Consider the following 19,483-nt stretch of genomic DNA (forward strand, 5'->3'; position numbering starts at 1 on the left):
CAAAACTCTAGCACAGGTACCATAGAAGTTTCAACAGATTTCTGTCTAGTATCACTGACCAGCAAACCGAGCTCCCTTATAGGTGGCAAATGTGTTCCTGCCATTTAACAGAAAATGAATTTGATAACTTTGAAAAATCCTATTCCCATGGTAAGTCAACCTTTTCCTAGGATTCAAATAGTAGGCAGCAGTTCAAATGTGGAACACTGAACAGTTATAACTGTACAAATAGATGACAGAAAAAGTTAGCTGAACAGCCCCTCTAATAGCTGGGTAGTCATTATCTTAGAAGTGCTTAAATTGCAAATACACAGATCATGACAATGTGGGTTTTCCCTCAAACCATGTATTATTTTAAAACAATGATGCCAAAGAGCTAACAACTCAATGTCCATACTCGCTTGTGCACCCTGTCTTAGATTCTGGGTTTGGAAAGTTTGGATACAGTTATCTATATTCTCCACTCAACCAACCGTGGCCTCAAAATGGCTCTACCAGTTTATCAAAGTTCAAGAGAGTACTGTTTGTATGCAACTCCCATTCATTTCAATGGAGGTTGGGCGGTGTTATCTATTCCAATCTGAGATCTCCAGAAATCATTGAAAAGGTTAATTAAAAAACATAACCCTCTTAGAATCAAGTTACCTGGAAAACAAGGTCCCACAATCCTTTTGTGACCAATGTCTAGTTTAAGGGATCTAATCCAACCTGTTTCCAAATCCCCAGCACAAGGACTTGGTGGGGAAAGCGCGATCCAAGGGCCTTCACCTCACTAAATCGTTCTTCTTACCTCCGCGTTAGCAGCTACAGCAGGAAAACCAGAAGGGTCTGTCCTACATCTCTCAGTCAAAAAAGGTAACTCAGGAACAGGTCAGAAAAAGCCGTTTCTTCAGCAGGGCTTGCAGAGTCTTCTCAGAAGGGCTGAGAAGTAGTCACAGGTGAGTAGAGCTGCCAATGGAAAGTGTGCTTTGCTTTTTCATGAAGCATTGATTTCCCCCTCCTGTTTACTTTGGGGATAGTCTTGTCATTATATTAATTACCAGGCTAAGAGGCTCATTAGCCCCAGGCAGTCCAACCAATGGGAACCAACTGCCCTCTTTATGTACCTGCTCAGTCAGCTCCTATCGACGTTCGTGGTTTGCAACACAGGATGTGCTGGCTGCAAAACCACAAGTCTTCATGACTAACAGCTCCAGTTTGTCCCTGGGTATTCAAGGCTCCAGAAACGGCGGCATTCTTCTTGGCAAGCAAGACTGCCTAACCAGTTGATAGGAACTTCTACACCTAATTCAGAGCCAATTCTCTTCAAAGGTTTGACCTCTTCCTCCAGACTCTGGTGTTTACTTCCTTGCTCTTCTGTTGCAAAATGATGGATGCTTTGCAAAAAAAAAAAAAAAAAGTCTGTGAAATGCGTAGCTGTGGGATGCGCTCAATGTGGCAAGAGTGCAATAAGCCAGTTGATCGCATATAGGGGTAAAATACCTAACGCAGCCGTCATCACTTTGTGGAGTGTGATAACTGACTGTTTTGCAGGTACAGGGTTGTTTGCCTGGTGCAGTATGAGACTGAATTAAAAATACCACAATGGTGGAAGAAGTAAAGTTTATTCTGTAGCTACAGAATGATGCTAGGGAACTAATGATTTCCAAATCCAGTGCAAAGAAATTACAAAGGTTCATGACTTCTTATACTTTATCATTTAGTTTGCTGATTGGTTCAAAATACATTTCATCTCATCTAGACACCCTTTCTGACCCATCCCTGCTTCTCCAAAATTGGGCACCATGTCCACCTTACTAGTTTCCAGACAGCTGTGGAACCTCTGTTCCTGTTATCTGGTCCTGTTGACACACTATGCATTTTCCTTCCGTTTTTCAGTTTCAAAGATTTTGGCTTTCACACTTTTCTGTTCCAGCTTATTTCAAACTAGGGTTGCCAACCACCAGGTACTAGCTGGAGATCTCCTGCTATTACAACTGATCTCCCGCTGATAGAGATCACTAGGAGAAAATGACCACTTTGGCAATTGGACTCTATGACATTGAAGTCCCTCCCCCCTCCCCCCTCCCCCCTCCCCATACCCCACCCTCCTCAGGCTCCACCCCAAAAACCTGGAGATTTTGGGAGTGGAGCTTGAGGAGAGCATTAAAGCCTGCTGAGGTCCCTCCCCTCACCAAATCAGCTCTCCCGACGCTCCCCCACAAAATGTCCAGGTATTTCCAATCCGGGGCTGGCAACCCTATGACTAAGGTTGCCAACCACCAGGTACTAGCTGGAGATCGCCTGTTATTTCAAATGATCTTTATGGCATTGAAGTCCCTCCCCTCCCCACACCCCACCCTCCTCAGGCTCTGCCCCAAATATTTCCTGCCAGTGGCGAAGAGGGACCTGGCAACCCTGCCTAAGACAGATCATTAGAGTTGCCAGCTCCAGGTTGTGAAATACCTGGAGATTTTGGGGGTGGAGCCTGAGGAGGGCAGGGTTTGGAGAGGGGAGGGACTTCACTGCCATAGAGTTCAATTGCCAAAGTGGCTATTTTCTCCAGGTGAACTGATCTCTGTCGCCTGGAGATCAGTTGTAATAGCGGGAGATCTCCTGCCTCCACCTGCAGATTGGAAACCCTGCAGATCATGCTGGGGCCCTCTCAGCTCAGAAACCTCTCCGTTCTTCTCCATGTCCCAACTGTGTTGCACAGTAAAACTATGGAACAGAACTTAGACAGGAAAAAAAAACCCTAGAAAGGGCGGGGCGGGGCGGGGGCGGCATGGCAGAGCTTTGTGCCATCAGTTTGAAGGTGGAGCTGCCTCTATCCTGCCCTGCCCCCCTCATGGCAGTGGGTGGAGTGTCCACCCTGCAGGTAATCCTTTGAACTGGATCAAATGAGGTTTTCCTTTGATCCAATTTAAAAGTGGTAGTGCTGGGAGACATATGAGTTGGAGGCTTCTAGCACTGCATGCAGGTGAGTCTGAACACACATACACACACACGCACACCTGCCATGTAGAAATAGCCTGTAGATCTCCATAACATGATTTAATTCTGCCATCTGACAAATATTGATGACAACACTCCCATGTGGTTGAAAGACCATTGTTTACTGTACTAAGGACTAAAGGTTCTTCTCAGCTGTTGCCCTAGGGATCTGACCAAGTACCATAATCTTGCGGTGTTTCAAATGCTAAAAAGTGCTTTGTAGATTGGCTGAACTCCATGGAATGAATAAATGACTGTCATATTTTCAAGTTTCTCACTGCAACCGGGTTTGATTTTGCGCTTCTCCACATGAGCAGCGGACTCTAATCTGGTGAACTGGGTTGGTTCCCCCGCTCCTACACATGAAGCCAGCTGGGTGATCTTGGGCTAGTCACAGTTCTCTCTGAACTCTCTCAGCCCCACCTACCTCACAAGGTGTCTGTTGTGGGGAGAGGAAGGGAAGGAGATTGTAAAATGGCATATAAAAACCAAGTGATTGTAAGCCAGCATATAAAAACCAACTCCTCCTTCTCCTCCTCCTCCTCTTCCTACTGTTACTACTACTACTAATATAAGGAGGCACTTCTCCAGGCTGGTTAACTAAAGAATATACTAGAAGGAGCACCTGATCATGCAATTCCCCCACATATTTACTACCTCAGTTGCTGTTTGTGTGAATTTAGCTCCATGATCATTCAATGCTTGGCAGAGCAGGGGGAATTTGTCCTGCCCTGGTGCCTGCTGCTTGCAATCCCATTAGAAACACTAGCGAGAAAATATTACTGCTAAATATTAGGCACACAGACGTGCGTTGATAACATAGCTGACTCTGAATACACACAAAAAAAATCATTTTTAGATGGCCTATATAGTTAGTGTTCGATTGAGATCTGGTTTCTAATCCCTGCTCATATTTCAGATTAAATCATATGCATTTGAAGCTGCCTTGTACTCAGTCTGACCATTGGTCTATCAAGATTAGTACTGTTTACTCTGACAGGTAATTGTACTCCAGGGTCTCAGGCAGAGGTCTTTCACATCACCTGCTGCCTGGTCCTTTTAACATGGAGATGCCAGGGATTGAACCTACGACCTTCTGCATGTGAAGCAAATACTCCACCATAGAGCCATGGACTTAAAGTAGGTTTGCCAGGTCCCTCTTCACCATTGGTGGCAGGTTTTTTGGGGGTGGAGCCTGAGGAGCGTGGGGTTTGGGGAGGGGAGGGGGTTCAATGCCATAGAGTCCAACGGCTAAAGTGGCCATTTCCTCCAGGTGAACTGATCTCTATCGCCTGGAGATCAGTTGTAATAGCAGGAGATTGCCAATTATTTACCTGGAGGTTGGCAACCGTAACTTAAAGTGTCCAGACTGTGCTATACAAAAAAGAACAGTTCCCATCTTTTGAGAGCCTGCCAACTCCCATATTTCAGAATGGTGCCCTTGCTTGCTCTCCGAGGCCCAGTGGTTGAAAGGGCATCAGCACCCATCTCAAAAATAATCACCATCCAGAATCTACCACCATTGAATAAATAATTTTACTTGAACACTTGGTGTTAAGAATGCTATAGGCCATTATGATGTTATCTGTTGGTAGGCAAAGTGTTGATAAAAACCAAGATACCAGGAAGTTTGTGTAAAGCACCGTTTGTCCAAGAAGGTGACACAGCGTATCCCATGCCTGAGACGGCTACCATCTCACACCCTGCTTCCCCACAGATAAATGCAGCCAAATGACGTCTTGTGGCATAAACCACATTTACAGCTGTGTTTTTTCTGTGATAAGGTCTGCTTGTAGTAATCCTTTCCCCCATTCGGTAGAACAGATAGTCTCAAAGTACACTTACAAAATCTGTACACAGTTATAATGAATCGAAGTTAATCTTAACATAAAGGACTGCTCTCCCTTTTTGGGATCCAAATTACTGTTGGATTTTATATTTTCAAAGGAAGAGCTAGGCTGTTGCAATTACAGATGCTCTGCCAATGCTCCATCTTCTCCTGACACTAATCACCAAAAGAATTAAGGGCGAGGGGGGCGGAGGGAAGAATCCCACATAGTCCAGAAATCCAGGAAAGAGGTTGTGGTTTTTTAGAGTAATCAAAGAACCATGATTCATAATGAGCAGGTTCCAGATGAAGGCAGAGATTTAATCTTTGAATAGAAATCTAATCTTTGGCTATTTGCCTGATTAGAACTCTTGTGGTGTGACGAACTGATGAAGGATCTTGACTCAGGGGCAAAAGAATAAGCAGATTAATAGAGCCACCCTGCTCCTTCAGTACCCTCACACCCGTTCTCCTTCCCACCATACATGTATGTGTGTCAGGGGGATAAGAAACTCTTGCTCCTCACTCATGTCCCCACCCCCTTACCAGGGTAGAAACAAATAGAACTCCAGTTTTCACTGTGGGCTAGGGTTGCCAATCTCCAGGTACGGCCTGGAGATCTCCCACTATTACAATTGATCTCCAGCCAATGAGATCAGTTCCCCTGGAGAAAATGGCTTCTTTGTAGGGTTGACTCTATGGCATTATACTCTGCTGAAATCCCTCCGCTCCCCAAACCCTCCCCAGGCATGCATGGAATTCTTAGAAGAAACCATCAAGTGTGTGGGATTGGTGGTGGGAACATGGCGGGGGAGCGTGATATCATCTATGCTGCTACATCACTTCCAGGGAAAACACGGAAGTCATGTAGGGTAGCTCTAGGAATTGTAGGGCTAAGCTGTTTCACTTCCAGGTTTCCCCCCAGAAGTGACATAGTGGTGCAGATGCTGCTGCAATTTAAAAAAAAATCTTCCACCGGTAGGGTTGCCAAGTGCCAGGTGGTGGCGGGCAAACCCCCGCCAATCCACCTGGCTGCCCACTGACCAGCTGAGGGTCGCCGGGCAATCTGTGCAGGCAGGGACAGGTCACTTCCGGTTCACATCCGGACGTGCTGCATTGCAAAGGGCCGGTTTCCACTCAAACTGGGAATTTGAGTGGAAACCGGCCCTTTGCAATGCAGCACTTTGTAAACCTGAAGTGCTGAAGCACTTCTGGGAGAGTGCGATGCCCCCCCCTCCAAAAACCTCCCGCCGAAGAAGAAGAGGGACCTGGTAAGCCTAATCACCACTCTAAGTGGTGGTGAGCAACTAGGGTTTCTGGCAAGCCTTCCACCATAGCTGAAGACCTGGCACCCCTAGGGACAGCTGACATTCCTGCACTTTCATCCTGCTGTCCTGGGTGTGAGCGCCCAAACCTGAGCCTTGGGGCTAAAAAGTCTGGAAAAACTACTTTAGCCTCAAAAGGCCTCTCCTCTGGCGGGAGGTTTTTGGGGCGGCGGTGAGGGAAAGATCGCGCATTCGCACGGCCACACCAATGCAAATGTGTCACTTCCGGCCTACACCCGGAAGTGCCGCATTGCGAGGGGCCTTTTGCTATGCAGCCAGGTGGATTGGCGGGGGTTTGCCTGCCGCCTCCTGACCGGGCACTTGGCAACCGTGCTTATGATGCTTCTGGAAGAACACACCTGTGGGAACACTAATAGAGCACAGAGTTGTTCTTTGAGAGGACACTCTCAGGTTCAGACTAGATGTGATGGCATCCCTGGGTCCGACTCGTGGAAACAGCCACCATTTTAAAGTCTAATGAGGCGATTTAAGAATGCCTCGAATGCAGCATGATGAAGCGCTCTTGTTCCCACCCACACCTTTTCAAGAGTCAAAATGGCTGCATCCCCCACTTGAAAAGACATGCCAGCGGGGGTGAGAGACATATCAGTATCAAACCCTTGTGGCATTTTTAAATCACATCATTAAGCTTTAAAATTGTGCTGTCGTCCAGAGGGTTTGACCTGGGGACACTATCATATTTAGTTTAGCCCTTAGTCAGTATACTCAGGGTGGTGTATCTAAGGTAGGGTTGCCAGGTCCCTCTTTGCCACCGACAGTAGGTTTTTGGGGCAGAGCCTGAGGAGGTTTGGGGAGGGGAGGGACTTCAATGCCATAGAGTCCTATTGCCAAAGTGGCCATTTTCTCCAGGTGAACTGATCTCTATCAGCTGGAGATCAGTTGTAATAGCAGGAGATCTCCTGCCAACCTCCTGGAGGTTGGCAACCCTAATCTAAGGGGTTCCCAGGTGATCTCCCAGTGAGGTGTTGTCCAGACCCAAACATGCTTAAGTTCAGCAAGGTGGCGGCATCCTGTTCCTTCTGGCAAGGACTCTGGGCCCTTCCACTTAAACTCTTAACTTTTGATGCACAGCCATGTTACTCAGTATCAGCAAAATGCAACAGGAGTCCACTGGCACTTTAAAGATTAACATAATATATTTCAGCATAAGCTTTGGTGAGTCACAGCATTTAGTGACGTGAGCTCTTATTTGTGAAAGCTAATGCTGGGATATATTTTGTTAGTCTTTGTATAGCTGCAGGACTCAAAAGTGTAAAAAGTGGAATTATGCATAGATAATAGATTGATAAAATAATGTAAAAGTGGAATTATTAACAATTCATAAAGGTCAACACAATTTATTCTATTGTTTAAAAGAGTTGTTAATTATGTATATTATATATGTTGCTTACATATGTATATATATAAAGAAATATATGTATATATAATATATAGGGGGTATCATTTTGTACTTTTGCCTCTCTTCGAAAATATGTAGATCCAGCCCATCCCTCTTTATATGCCCACTCTCACTTTCACTTTTCTTTGCTTCTTAACCCTGTCATACATAGCTTTGCAGCTTTATAGCTGTTATTTTTCATGTTTGCTTGTAGTTGAGAAGGTGGCTCTTCGTTATGGTTTTCCTATTAACTGTTACATAGTTAGCATCACAATGGCATGAATAATAATGAATATATTTTAAAGACAAAACATGGCTGTGTGATGTCTGAATAATTAAACCATGGCTAAAGATCGGCTTAGGGTTGCCAGCCTCCAGGTGGCGCTTGGTGATCTCCTAAAATGACAACTGATCTCCAGACTTCAGATCCCCCAGAGAAAATGGCTACTTTGGAAGGTGGACTCTATGGCATTATACCCCATTGAAGTCCTACCCGTTCCCCACCCCTGCCCTCCTCAGGCTCCACTCTCAAATTTCCACAGATTTCCCAGTCCAGACTTGGCAACACTACTTGGCTGCAAACTGAGGTGTGATGCCATGGTTTGAATTGGGTTTCAATTACTCACCACAAAGAATTCCTTCTGTACCAAGCCAGTCACAGTTAAGCCAGGTTAATCACTCCTCTACTTGCAAGACAATAAGCAAGTCTAGCTGATGGCTCTATACAGGCCTCTGGAGCAAGGGATGGCTTGGCAAAATAAACCTTAGTTTAGCTGTATTCTTGGGATTGTAACCATGACTTGGGCAACAAACTATGGTTAACATTACCCTGGGTCAGTATTATGTAATGGGAGGTAGTGGTGTAGTGGTTAAGAGCAGCGGTTTGGAGCGGTGGAGTCTGATCTGGAGAACTGGGTTTGATTCCCCACTCCTCCACATGAGCCGTGGACGCTAATCTGGTGGACTGGATTTGTTTCCCCACTCCTATGCACAAAGCCAGCTGGGTGACCTTGGACAAGTTACAGCTCTCTTAGAGCTCTCTCAGTCCCACCTACCTCACAGGGTGTCTGTTGTGGGGAGGGGAGGGGAAGGTGACTGTAAGCCGGTTTGATTCTCCCTTAAGTGGTAGAGAAAGTCAGCATATAAAAACCAACTCTTCTTCTTCTTCATGCCTTTACAGGTCTAGAGCACTGGTTGCCTGAGCTCCTATCAGTCCAGTTCCTGTGGATAGGGTTGCCAGGTCCCTCCTCGCCACCGGTGGGAGATTTTTGGGGTGGAGCCTGATGAGGGCATGGTTTGGGGGAGGGGAGGGACTTCAATGCCATAGAGTCCAATTGCCAAAGCAGCCAATTTTCTCCAGGTGAACTGATTGCGATCGGCTGGAGATCAGTTGTATAGCAGGAGATCTGCTACTACCTGGCAGTTGGCAACCCTACCTGTGGAAGACTGCCTACAACTGTGATGACAAAAGGGGACTTTCCCTTTTGTCCCTTTCTCCATTTGATCCTCAGGGCGTGATGCAAATTAGTCTATTGATATTTTGTATACAAAACCCCAGTTGCTTGAAGGATATTTATTCAGGTAATGCATTTCCTTTTTCTACTGTAAAGGTAAAGGTAAAGATCCCCTGTGCAAGCACCGGGTCATTCCTGACCCATGGGGTGACGTCACATCCCGACGTTTACTAGGCAGACTTTTGTTTACGGGGTGGTTTGCCAGTGCCTTCCCCAGTCATCTTCCCTTTACCCCCAGCAAGCTGGGTACTCATTTCACCGACCTCGGAAGGATGGAAGGCTGAGTCAACCTTGAGCCGGCTACCTGAAACCAACTTCCGTTGGGATCGAACTCAGGTCGTGAGTAGAGCTTTTGACTGCAGTACTGCAGCTTAACACTCTGCGCCACGGGGCTCCTTTTTCTACTGTATCAGAGGATATTTTGACTCCCCAACTTGCAAAATGTATCATGTATCTTATGCGGTAAATGCTACTATTTTATGGTTTAAGCTGCAGAGATAAGGTTAATAGTGTTAAAGCAGGATTGGTGGGGGGGCAGGTTCAAATCTCACTACATGATATATTGATCCTGGGCTGTTCCTTGGCTTCTCCCCAAGGACTGTCAAGAAGACACGTGCCCGGAGTTCCTGGGTAACAGATTCCTTGGCACGCAGTAGCTCAAGTTCTCCAGAGCTTTCACGTGAACATCAGCTTGACAGTCCTGGGTGGATGGGACCACTCTGGGACAGTCCCAGGAATAACAGAGCATGCACGTAGGTCCTGAGATTTGAACCTGGGTCTCCCCAGGCCTACTGAAACTCTCTGGGTGATCTTGAGCAAGTCATTTGCTCTCAGCAAGTCATTTGCTTTCAACAAGTCATTTACTCTCAGCAAATGATTGTGAGGGTTACTGTGAGGGTAGAACTGAGAGCAACGTGAGCTCCTTGAACAAAAGATGAAAAAAAGTAATAGATGGGAGAAGGTGCTCTTAGACTCTCTGTCCCACAATGATAGCCCTTTGGATTACCCAGACAGAAAGTTATGAAGAGAATGACTGTGAGGGCTGGAGGAAGGTTGTGACCTGAAGCTTCTAAGATAGCCCGGTGGTTGACACCTTGGCTCCAGCATTCCTTCCTAAGCAAAACGCCACCCTCCCATCTCCCTCTGCACTTTGGCATGCGTGCGCTTTGATCTTGAAACCTATTTGTAAAATGCATTAATATTGACGCTTGCTTCATTCTTCAGGAGGGCGGGGTAGCTTAACTTGGCCAGGGACAGGAAGGGTGAGGTTCTAGTGAAACTAATCAATTGATGTGTTTTTGTGAACTTTACCACAGGCTTTAAAGGCTAATTGTTAGACTATTCTGTAAAATGTTTTACCCTCATCTATATGTAGGGTTGGCAACCTCCAGGTACCAGCTGGAGATCTCCTGCTATTACAACTGATCTCCAGCCAATAGAGATCAGTTCTCTTGGAGAAAATGGCTGCTTCAGCAATTGGACTCTATGGAATTGAAGTTCCTCCCCTCCCCAAACCCCACCCTCCTCAGGCTCCACCCCCAAAATCTCCAGTTATTTCCTAACCTGGAGCTGGCAACCTTATCTGTATGAATTGCAATTGCCAGTGCAATCCTAAGGAGAGCTATACCCTTCTGAGTTTTCTGGCTTCTATTCTGTTTAGGATGGTACTGTTAGTCTTCCAACTACTTCATGAAATAGATTGGAACCATGAAACCTATGAACAGTCCAGAATATAGCGATGCATGAACACATGCATCTTAGGGCTGCCAACTTCCAGGAGGTGGCTCGACATCTCATGGAATTACAATTGATCTCCAGGCAACAAAGATCAGCTCCCCTGGAGAAAATGGCTGCTTTGGAAGGTGGACTCTATGGCATTATACCCCATTGAAGTCCTACCTGTTCCCTAACCCTGCCCTCCTCAGGCTCCACCCCCAAAATCTCCAGGTATTTCTAACTCGGAGCTGGCAACCATAATGCACCTAACCATTGTCCATCTAGCTCAATCAGGCCTGCAACTTTTTGGGGTGGGATATTTGGGGGCAAAAAAGGAGATGCCAAAGACTGAAGCACGATTATTGGACGATTGCATTAATTTATCATATGAGTAAAGTGATGCTCAAAATCTTACAACAAAGACAGAACTATACATCAAATGAGAAATGGCAAATGTTCAAGCCAGGTTCAGAAAAGGAAGAGGCACTAGAGATCATATTGCAAATTTACTTTGGTTACTAGAGCGTATAAAATAATTTCAGAAGAAAACCAGCTTGTGTTTCATAGACTATAGCAAAGCTTTTGACGGTGTGGAACATGAAAAGCTATTGCTGGTTTTAAAGGAAATGGATGTGCCACAGCATCTGTTTGTCTTGATGCGCAACCTGTACTCTGGAGAAGAGACTACCATTAGGACAGAATATGGAGAAACAGGATGGTTTCCAATTGGCAATGGGGTATGCAAAAAAAAAAAAATCAGGAAAATTGGGGTTCAAGTATATTGGACTAGAAAAATTTTGGGATCCCTGAATTTTTCTGAATACCCAAACTGGCATGGTTTTTTCAATCCCCACCCTCCCCAGGAATCCTGAAAAAATTCAGCTCCATTATAGCTTATGGGGAATATTGCTGGCATTTTAGACTAGAAAGTAAGCAGATTGTGGTGATCTAGGAGACAGGTAGTTGACAGCTGAGATCACATGACAAAGTAATGACTAATGCCAGCTCATCATGACCCTGCAGGAAAACTGGACAGAACAGGTTTTACCTGGGAGCTGGGCAGCTATCAGTGGATTGGTAGATAGACTGGGTCAGTATTGTATATAACTGTATGATACCTGTACAAAGGTGTTGGGTGTATGGAGAGAGATACTGGCGAAGCACTTTGATTCACTGTATAATAAATAGCACTATTTTAAACTGTGCTGGACTCCGCTGTATTCATTTGGATTGGGTGGCTAACAAAACTAACAAACCCCATCAGGGTTATGGGCCCAGCCCGCTGCCGCTGCGCTACACCCAGGAGGTTCTGAACGTGGTTGATACATGGAACGTGGGCTGAGCAAACAGAGCGCAAGTGAATGTCTTCCGTGGAGCCAGATGGAGCTGAGGACGAGATAAGCCTGAGCAGTGAGAGCAGTGCGTCAGTGGAGGAGGAGAAGAGCGATACAGAGGTCGAATGGCAGGGAGCTGAAAGTGAAATGGCTCAAGCTGCGTCGGCGTTGCTTGTGGACAAGCTCACCTCTTCTAATAACAATGTCTGGGCTCTTAGGATGGAGCATTTCCTGACTTCCTCTAGGCTGCTGAGCGAAGCACTCGTCTCCCCGGGGACTCCCGGAGGGGGAACCAAGAAACGTCTTAAATAGGGGTGTTAACGTGCCCCTCCCGATTCCTAAATAGTGGAACGGGTATCAGGAAATCTCCTGCAGCCGATGAAGAGAGGTTTGGCTCCTGAACTCTGAGATTTACAACCTTGGAGACTCAGTAGCAGCCCTGCCAGCTTGAGGAGCAATAAATCGCCGTAGACATCTCTTTGGAATCTTTGGAATTTAAGCTTCGCTCTCCCCTATTACCAGCTAACAACTATACAGAAGCAAGAATACCTATTCTCCTAAAATCTGATTAAGTTTAAAAGAACTCCTTTGTTTTACCTGGATTTGGAAGTCCCAGGAGATTACTAAATATATCAGTTGAATCCGTATCTCCCCACTCAATGTTTAAATGACTTTTTAAAAACAAGAAAATATCTGATAGCCTGGCAGGAATCTTATCAATTTGATCAGTGGGAAGACATAACAACTAAGATCTTTGAAAGACGCTTCAGTTGCCAATCAGGAATTACTACGTACAAAGGGGAGGGAAGAGTGGAAACCCCTCCCACTCCGAAGAGCAGTCTTTCTAACTAAACAAGACTTCCTGCCACGTCCTTCCCCGAAACAATCTATCATCGCGAGAGAGCCAGAGAACTTGGAATTTGAAGTGTGGCATCAGTGTGTAACTGGCAAATATTTCCCAAGTTTCTGACTACAAAGAAGACGGAAGGTCTATGACTCAGATTCCTGCAGCACCTTTTTATACTGAGCTTTAATAGAAACTTTTAGAAGCTGTAATCATAGAACATCTGATTACAAAGATGGAACAACTTTCTGCTTTGATGAGCACTTCATTTCAATCTATTAATCAAAAAGTGGACACTATTTCAGATGAACTTAAAGACATAAAAACCCAAATGATCACAATGAGATCAGAGGAGATACTAGAGGGCCCTCTAGCTGACAAGAGAGATGAAGAACAGAAGAACCCTGCAAAGGAAACGAAGGATTACAATAAATATTCTGCAATAGCTCATCTGACAACAATGGATTTGAACGTGAGTGATTTTGACTTCCACCCCCTTAATCTGCTTGATGAACTTTTCAACACCTGCTTGGAGGATTTAATGAGTGGAGAGACTGGGGCTGTCAGGATACTTTTCTTGGAATTGGGGTGGAAGACAATGCAACATGGATTTACTATGGAAATTATCTATCTGCAGAAGAGACTTTGCCACCAATTTCCAAGGATGCTCTTCGACGATTACTACTACTGTGGGAAAGAAAGAAATGCTGGAAATTCCGGATAAAGGGACTAATTTAAAAGAGTCTAGTGTCTTTTCTGGCTAAGATTGAAAAGGAACTGATTAAAAGGATTGGTTATAATGGAAATAGAATTATACATGATATCAATTTACTAGAAAAATAATATGTATTAAATGAGTGTTAGGGAGAAATGGAGGACTTACAAAATAATTAATTTTAATGGACTTAATCAAATGCTTTTTATTATGCTAATCCATTTATTACTAGTGAGATTTACTATTTCTTTTCTTTTTTATTTTATTCTTATTTCTTTTTCTTCTTTTTCCTTTCCTTTATATGATATCATTAACTATTAATTTTTTCCCCTTGAAAAATATAAATGTTAAAGAGATCAATAAATATTAACAATAATATTAGGATTAGAATTAGATCTCCAGCTACTATCTGGAAGTTGGCAACCCTACTGATACACCACTAAATAGTAACTCATCATGCCTACCCACCTGGTCATAGGGGTATTTTCTAGGCTGGAGAAAGTGATTTGCAGGCAGATGTAACTTAGGATTCTCCCATTTTAGTAATTAAGGCAGTGTTAATTGCTATCTCCCCCATCCCCAGCTTTCCAAACACAGTTTTTATTCCCACCCTGCAGTCTCATGCCCTGCAACTACCCCTGAAAGATGATCACAAGTGACATATATTCATGTGTTATCACCAGGTCTCATCCAATGCATCTCAGGGTGTGGGGTGATGAGGACCTGGCAACTCTACCTAGGGTTGCCAGCTCTGGGTTGGGAAATACCTGGAGATTTTGGGGGTGGAGCCAGGCAGGGTATGAAGGCAGGGTATGGAGAGGGGAACGACTTCAATGCCATAGAGTCCAATTTCCCAAAGCGGCCATTTTCTCCAGGGGAACGGATCTCTGTTGCCTGGAGATCAGTTGTAAGAGGGGGAGATCTCCAGCCACTACCTGGAGGTTGTCAACCCTACCACCCCCCACTCAGTGTACACAAACACCCCTCTCACCATAACATTGCTAGCTATGGATCAGAGCACAATATTGCCTGTTCTGTCTTCTGTGGATCTCTGTGCTCTCAGTCAGGGAAAGCCCTTCCTCAGTACCCTGCTACTTGACATTGAACCATTTGTATAAACCACATGCTTTACCACTGAGCCACATTTGTTGTGGATATTCCCTGGGTCCACTCTATGTAGAACAAGTTAAAACCATTGCTGCTAAATTGCTTACATATTCACTGAGAATAATCGTTTCTATCCAAAAAGGTAGCAGTCTGTGGCAGCCAAGGCAGTGTTCTGACACTATAAAGATTAAAAAAAAATTGTGACATGTTGTGAGCTCTGAATGAGCCAGAGCTGATTTCATCAGATCCATGAAGCCATGCATCTGATGAAGCAATTAGCAATTATTCAGCACTCAACAAACAAAATCACAAATGAACCCCTGCCGAAGCCATTATTGGAATCAAGGGAAGGGTTCATTTATGATGTTGTTTAGTCATGGTTAAAGTTTTTGGTTTTGCAGCGTAAGGGTTTCCAATATCCCTTAGCCCTGTGCACATAGGGTGATTGCCTATCTCTCTCCTCATTAGAAATTGAGAGTGGTGAACATTACAGATACTTGCCGACTGACTAAAAGTTTGTGTTCAGAATGCTTTGGGTGGGCCTGTGCTTATACTAATGAACCAGCCTGTTGTGTTGTTCCTTCCCTTGTGGTTCCCAGTCTCCTCAAGTTCTGAAACCTGTTATTTGTGTTGAATCCTGCCTATCCCTGTCTGCCAGTTTTCAGGTCATAATGCTGGCCGAATCCACTTCCTTCCCCCCAGTCCAATGATGATGCCAATCAGGACCAGAGGCATGGATCAGAGACACTTGATCTATCATTCCCCACTAGGAAAGATGACCTCAGACGGTCTGCTCACGCCACAGGAATCTCGAGGGTGGTCCATCATTTGATTCTGAGAAGAGTGCCTGGAAGAGGGAATGGAATGTGCCACCTGATGCTACTGCAAGCCTTCTTGAGGAAAGTTTGGAAACAGAAGACGTAAGGCTCCATTTCTTCCATGAAGGAAATAGGAGTGTCCCAAGGGCCCATGAAACTTGAAGCAGAGCAGCAACTCTCTGGCTCCGTTTAGCCTTACTGGAAGGGTGTGTATGTGTTGTTGTCATGGGTGGGGAAGAAAATAAGAGTGGAGGAGAATGAGATGCTGCCAGAGATATCATGCTTACCTAGTGGTGGACATCTTGGCTCAGGATGCAGCAAAACCTGGAATTGGCTCTGAGTTCCATATAGAGCCATATAGAGCTGGTCCTCAACAGTTAGCTAATAGTATAACTTTGAACCTCTGACAGGCAATTCCTGCTTACTCATCTGCAGAGATGTATAATTTCTGGCATTTTTGAAGCCACAGGAAAATATAGTGTTTTGTTTAAATGGAAATGTTGAAGACAATTTAAATGTATGCGATATTTATTTACCTATCAAACATACACTTATTTTATTCATTTAACAGCAAAGCAAATAACATTTTATGATTTGGAATTTAAAAGTATAAATATCTTCATTTTCTATAAGAAAATTTCCAAGTATACCAAATACTTGGGAGCTGCAAACTGCTGCTCCTATGCTACCATAGCACATGTATCTTTAATTTTTGACCTCTGAGAAGTAGGAAAAAATAAAAGGTAAAGGTAGAAAACAAATTGTGTAGTAAACAAAAGGAAGTACATTATTTGGAACTCTCTCATAGAGTCACAGCAGATAGCACTCCTGACATGTTTCGACATTAAACTAAACTTTAAAACATTGAAAATAAGTATGCACTTTTTATTAACGTATTATCATTAAACACATTCTAATATAAACTGTTGCCTAAATTACCTATATTGAAACAAACAAATAAGCTCTTGAAAACGTTGCATTTATCTACAATATAAGAGTTTTTCCAGTGCTCCTCAAAATTTCCCAATGCTTCCTTCGGAAAAACTGCCTGATTCCACTGGAAAAATTGAAAAAGTTCTTACGATATTTCATGCTGTATATTTAGAATAAGTGAAATGCTTTATAAGATAAGGTTTTACTCACTCAGAAGGAGAAACTATTTCATAGGAGTTTTTCCCCCCAGTACGCCCCCAAATTTCCCAGTTTTTCCATGGGAAAAAAGTCCTGACTTCTTCATGCTACACACTTTGAGTTTGAAAAACCTTGCTTAATAAACTTTTTACTCATTCTAAAAAAGAAAGTACTTCATAGAAGTTTTTTTCCAGCGCTCCCCCAAATTTTCTGTGAGAAAAATGGGGGGCGGGGAGTCTTCAGAAAAATATAAATCCATTCTCCCCAAGAATGTCTAGGCCTGATGGACTTTACCACTCCACATTTACTGCTCAGAAAAATTAAAAGACTAGAATGAGCGTTCATTTATTAGAGACAACACAAACAGCTCAGTCTAACTTGGCACCTCGTAAAGCATAGTGCCTGAGGCTATTGCCTACTTCATCTATATTGTTACAAGCAATTCCTGCATCAGCTACACTCAACAACTGACAACTTCAAAGGGTCAGGGTGGCTTTATTCACACATTTACAATAGAATCCTAAGAATTTCATGAGAGTAAGAAGCCCCACTGAAGCAATTTCAGTAGGATTCTGAGTAGACCTGCTAAGAAGAAGATCAGACTCCACCGCTCCAAACCACTGCTCTTAGTCACTATTGCTCTTGTTTTTATGGCTCCTGGCCAGCAGCAACCTGAAACCTGAGTCTTCTTATGCTATGAAATTTGTTTAAAAGCAGCTATTTTCCTCTTAGTTATTTTTTAATTTATTTGTGGGGCTTTTTTAAATCATTGGACCTGATGAAGAGTTCTGGGGAACTCAAAAGCTTGAACACTATTAGTGTCATTGGGTTGCTCAATCAAGGAAGCCACAGCCCTCAGTTTGCAAGACTGGAGCAAGGCTGTTCAAGATAAGATGTTTTGGAAGTCATTAATTCATAGGTAGGGTTGCCAGCTCCATGTTGGGAAATACCTGAAGATTTTGGGGGTGGAGCCTGAAGAAGGTGGGGTTTGGAGAGGGACTTCAATGCCATAGAGTCCAGTTGCCAAAATGGCCATTTTCTCCAGGTGAACTGATCTCTATTGGCTGGAGATCAGTTGTAATAGTGGGAGATCTCCAGCTACCACCTGGAGGTTGGCAACCCTGTAGGGCTGTCATGAGTCCTAAGTGACACACAGTTTTTACTACTTTAGATTTCCAGTGATACACTGCATCTCCTACTGAAAGTGACACCCCAAATCACAATTTACTACTACTGACCCTTTATTGACCATACAGATCAAACAGCTTACACAAGTGCATTCTTACTAAGTCACTGACTAGTAAAGACCTGGCAAATATTAAAAGTCTCCTCTCCGTGGAGTTCCTTCATTCACACCGAACACTCTCGCCGTTGTGCTGCGCTGGTTCTAGTGTTGTGATTGAATCACCGATACTACACCAACTCAGTCCTGATCACACAGCTGATTTTCTTAGAGGCTTAGAATTGTGCCAGTGAGTAAATCGTCAACCAGGCTATGAAACAAGTGTTATGAATTTCAATAGAAGAGAACAAAAACCGGCAGGATGAAGTGCCATGATTTTTTTTTATTCTTTCATTTGAGATGCTCAAGGAGCTACTATGGGAAACAGTTTTGCAAACCCATCGTTCTCCCGCTCTTGGGATTTTCTAAACAACAAAGTGACATTTCTTTCCATTGTATTCACAATTTCATAAGAAAGACATCCAGTAAGAGGGGTAGGGGTATGGATCACTAACATTCACTTCTTACATAACACAGCCTGTAGAATTTCAGTCAGTTCTCCCTGTGACTTAAACATAGCCCCCACCAAGCTCTTCCAGTTCTTTAAATGCTTCTTGGTCTCTCTTCACTGGAGATGCCATTGGATATCACCCCAGAATGAGCTTGGCAGTCAACTTGTGGTTCTGGTCAGAGAATGCGCTAGGGACAATGGAATCCAGTAAGTCTTTTCATGGGTTTGGGAGGGTACACCAAGACTAGCCCCTGGGCAGAGACTTCCTACATTGACATAATCCAAAGTTGCCATTCTGCCATACCATGTGCAGAAGCTTACAGGGTCGATGAAGCCCCCTGATTCCACTGTATGCTGAAAGAACCATTCAGATTTTGCTATGTTTGTTGCTGGAACTGGGACCTTCAAAACTGATACCAGAACAAGTAGCAGAAATTTGGCAGACACCCAGGAAATCTAGATTCACAAAATATTTTTTTGGAGTGGAACTGGATGATTCCATCCATTTAATCTTCCATCTTAAATTTGCAGCTGTAGTTTCCATCCTTGGAACTTCATTAAATCTTGTCATAGCATAAATTTTATCTACAGCTGCACAGGTTTCTAGCTTAAATACCTACAGGTTGACAGTCATCCAAAAATCACTTGGGTGGACTAGCCCAAAAGACCAGATACCTTAAACGAGCAAAACACCCAACCTTCCATCTTTGGCCTACCCCTTGCATAGCATTAATGAGACATGTAACCAGATGATCCTAGCTAATAATGCAGAGTCTCTCGAGTAATTACAATTGCAAGTTACCTTATCCCAAGTTTTGTATTAGCCAAAAAGTATTGTATGTGTGTGTGTCTGTGAATACACAAGGGAAGGCTTTGAGAAGAACAGTTAGGCCTTTTGGCTATGGCTGTAGTGCTAACTCTACAATTAGACGAGAGACGATAATGTAGTTGCAGAACCTCGCACATTGTTATAAAAAGATCCTTCAGTAGTGTTTGAAGGGTTCAGGAGAAAGCTGTCCCCACACAACTTCTGAGGTATAAGTGCC

The sequence above is a fragment of the Euleptes europaea genome, chromosome 1 (genome assembly GCF_029931775.1).
Source record: "Euleptes europaea isolate rEulEur1 chromosome 1, rEulEur1.hap1, whole genome shotgun sequence".
NCBI classification, from domain to species: Eukaryota; Metazoa; Chordata; class Lepidosauria; order Squamata; family Sphaerodactylidae; genus Euleptes; species Euleptes europaea.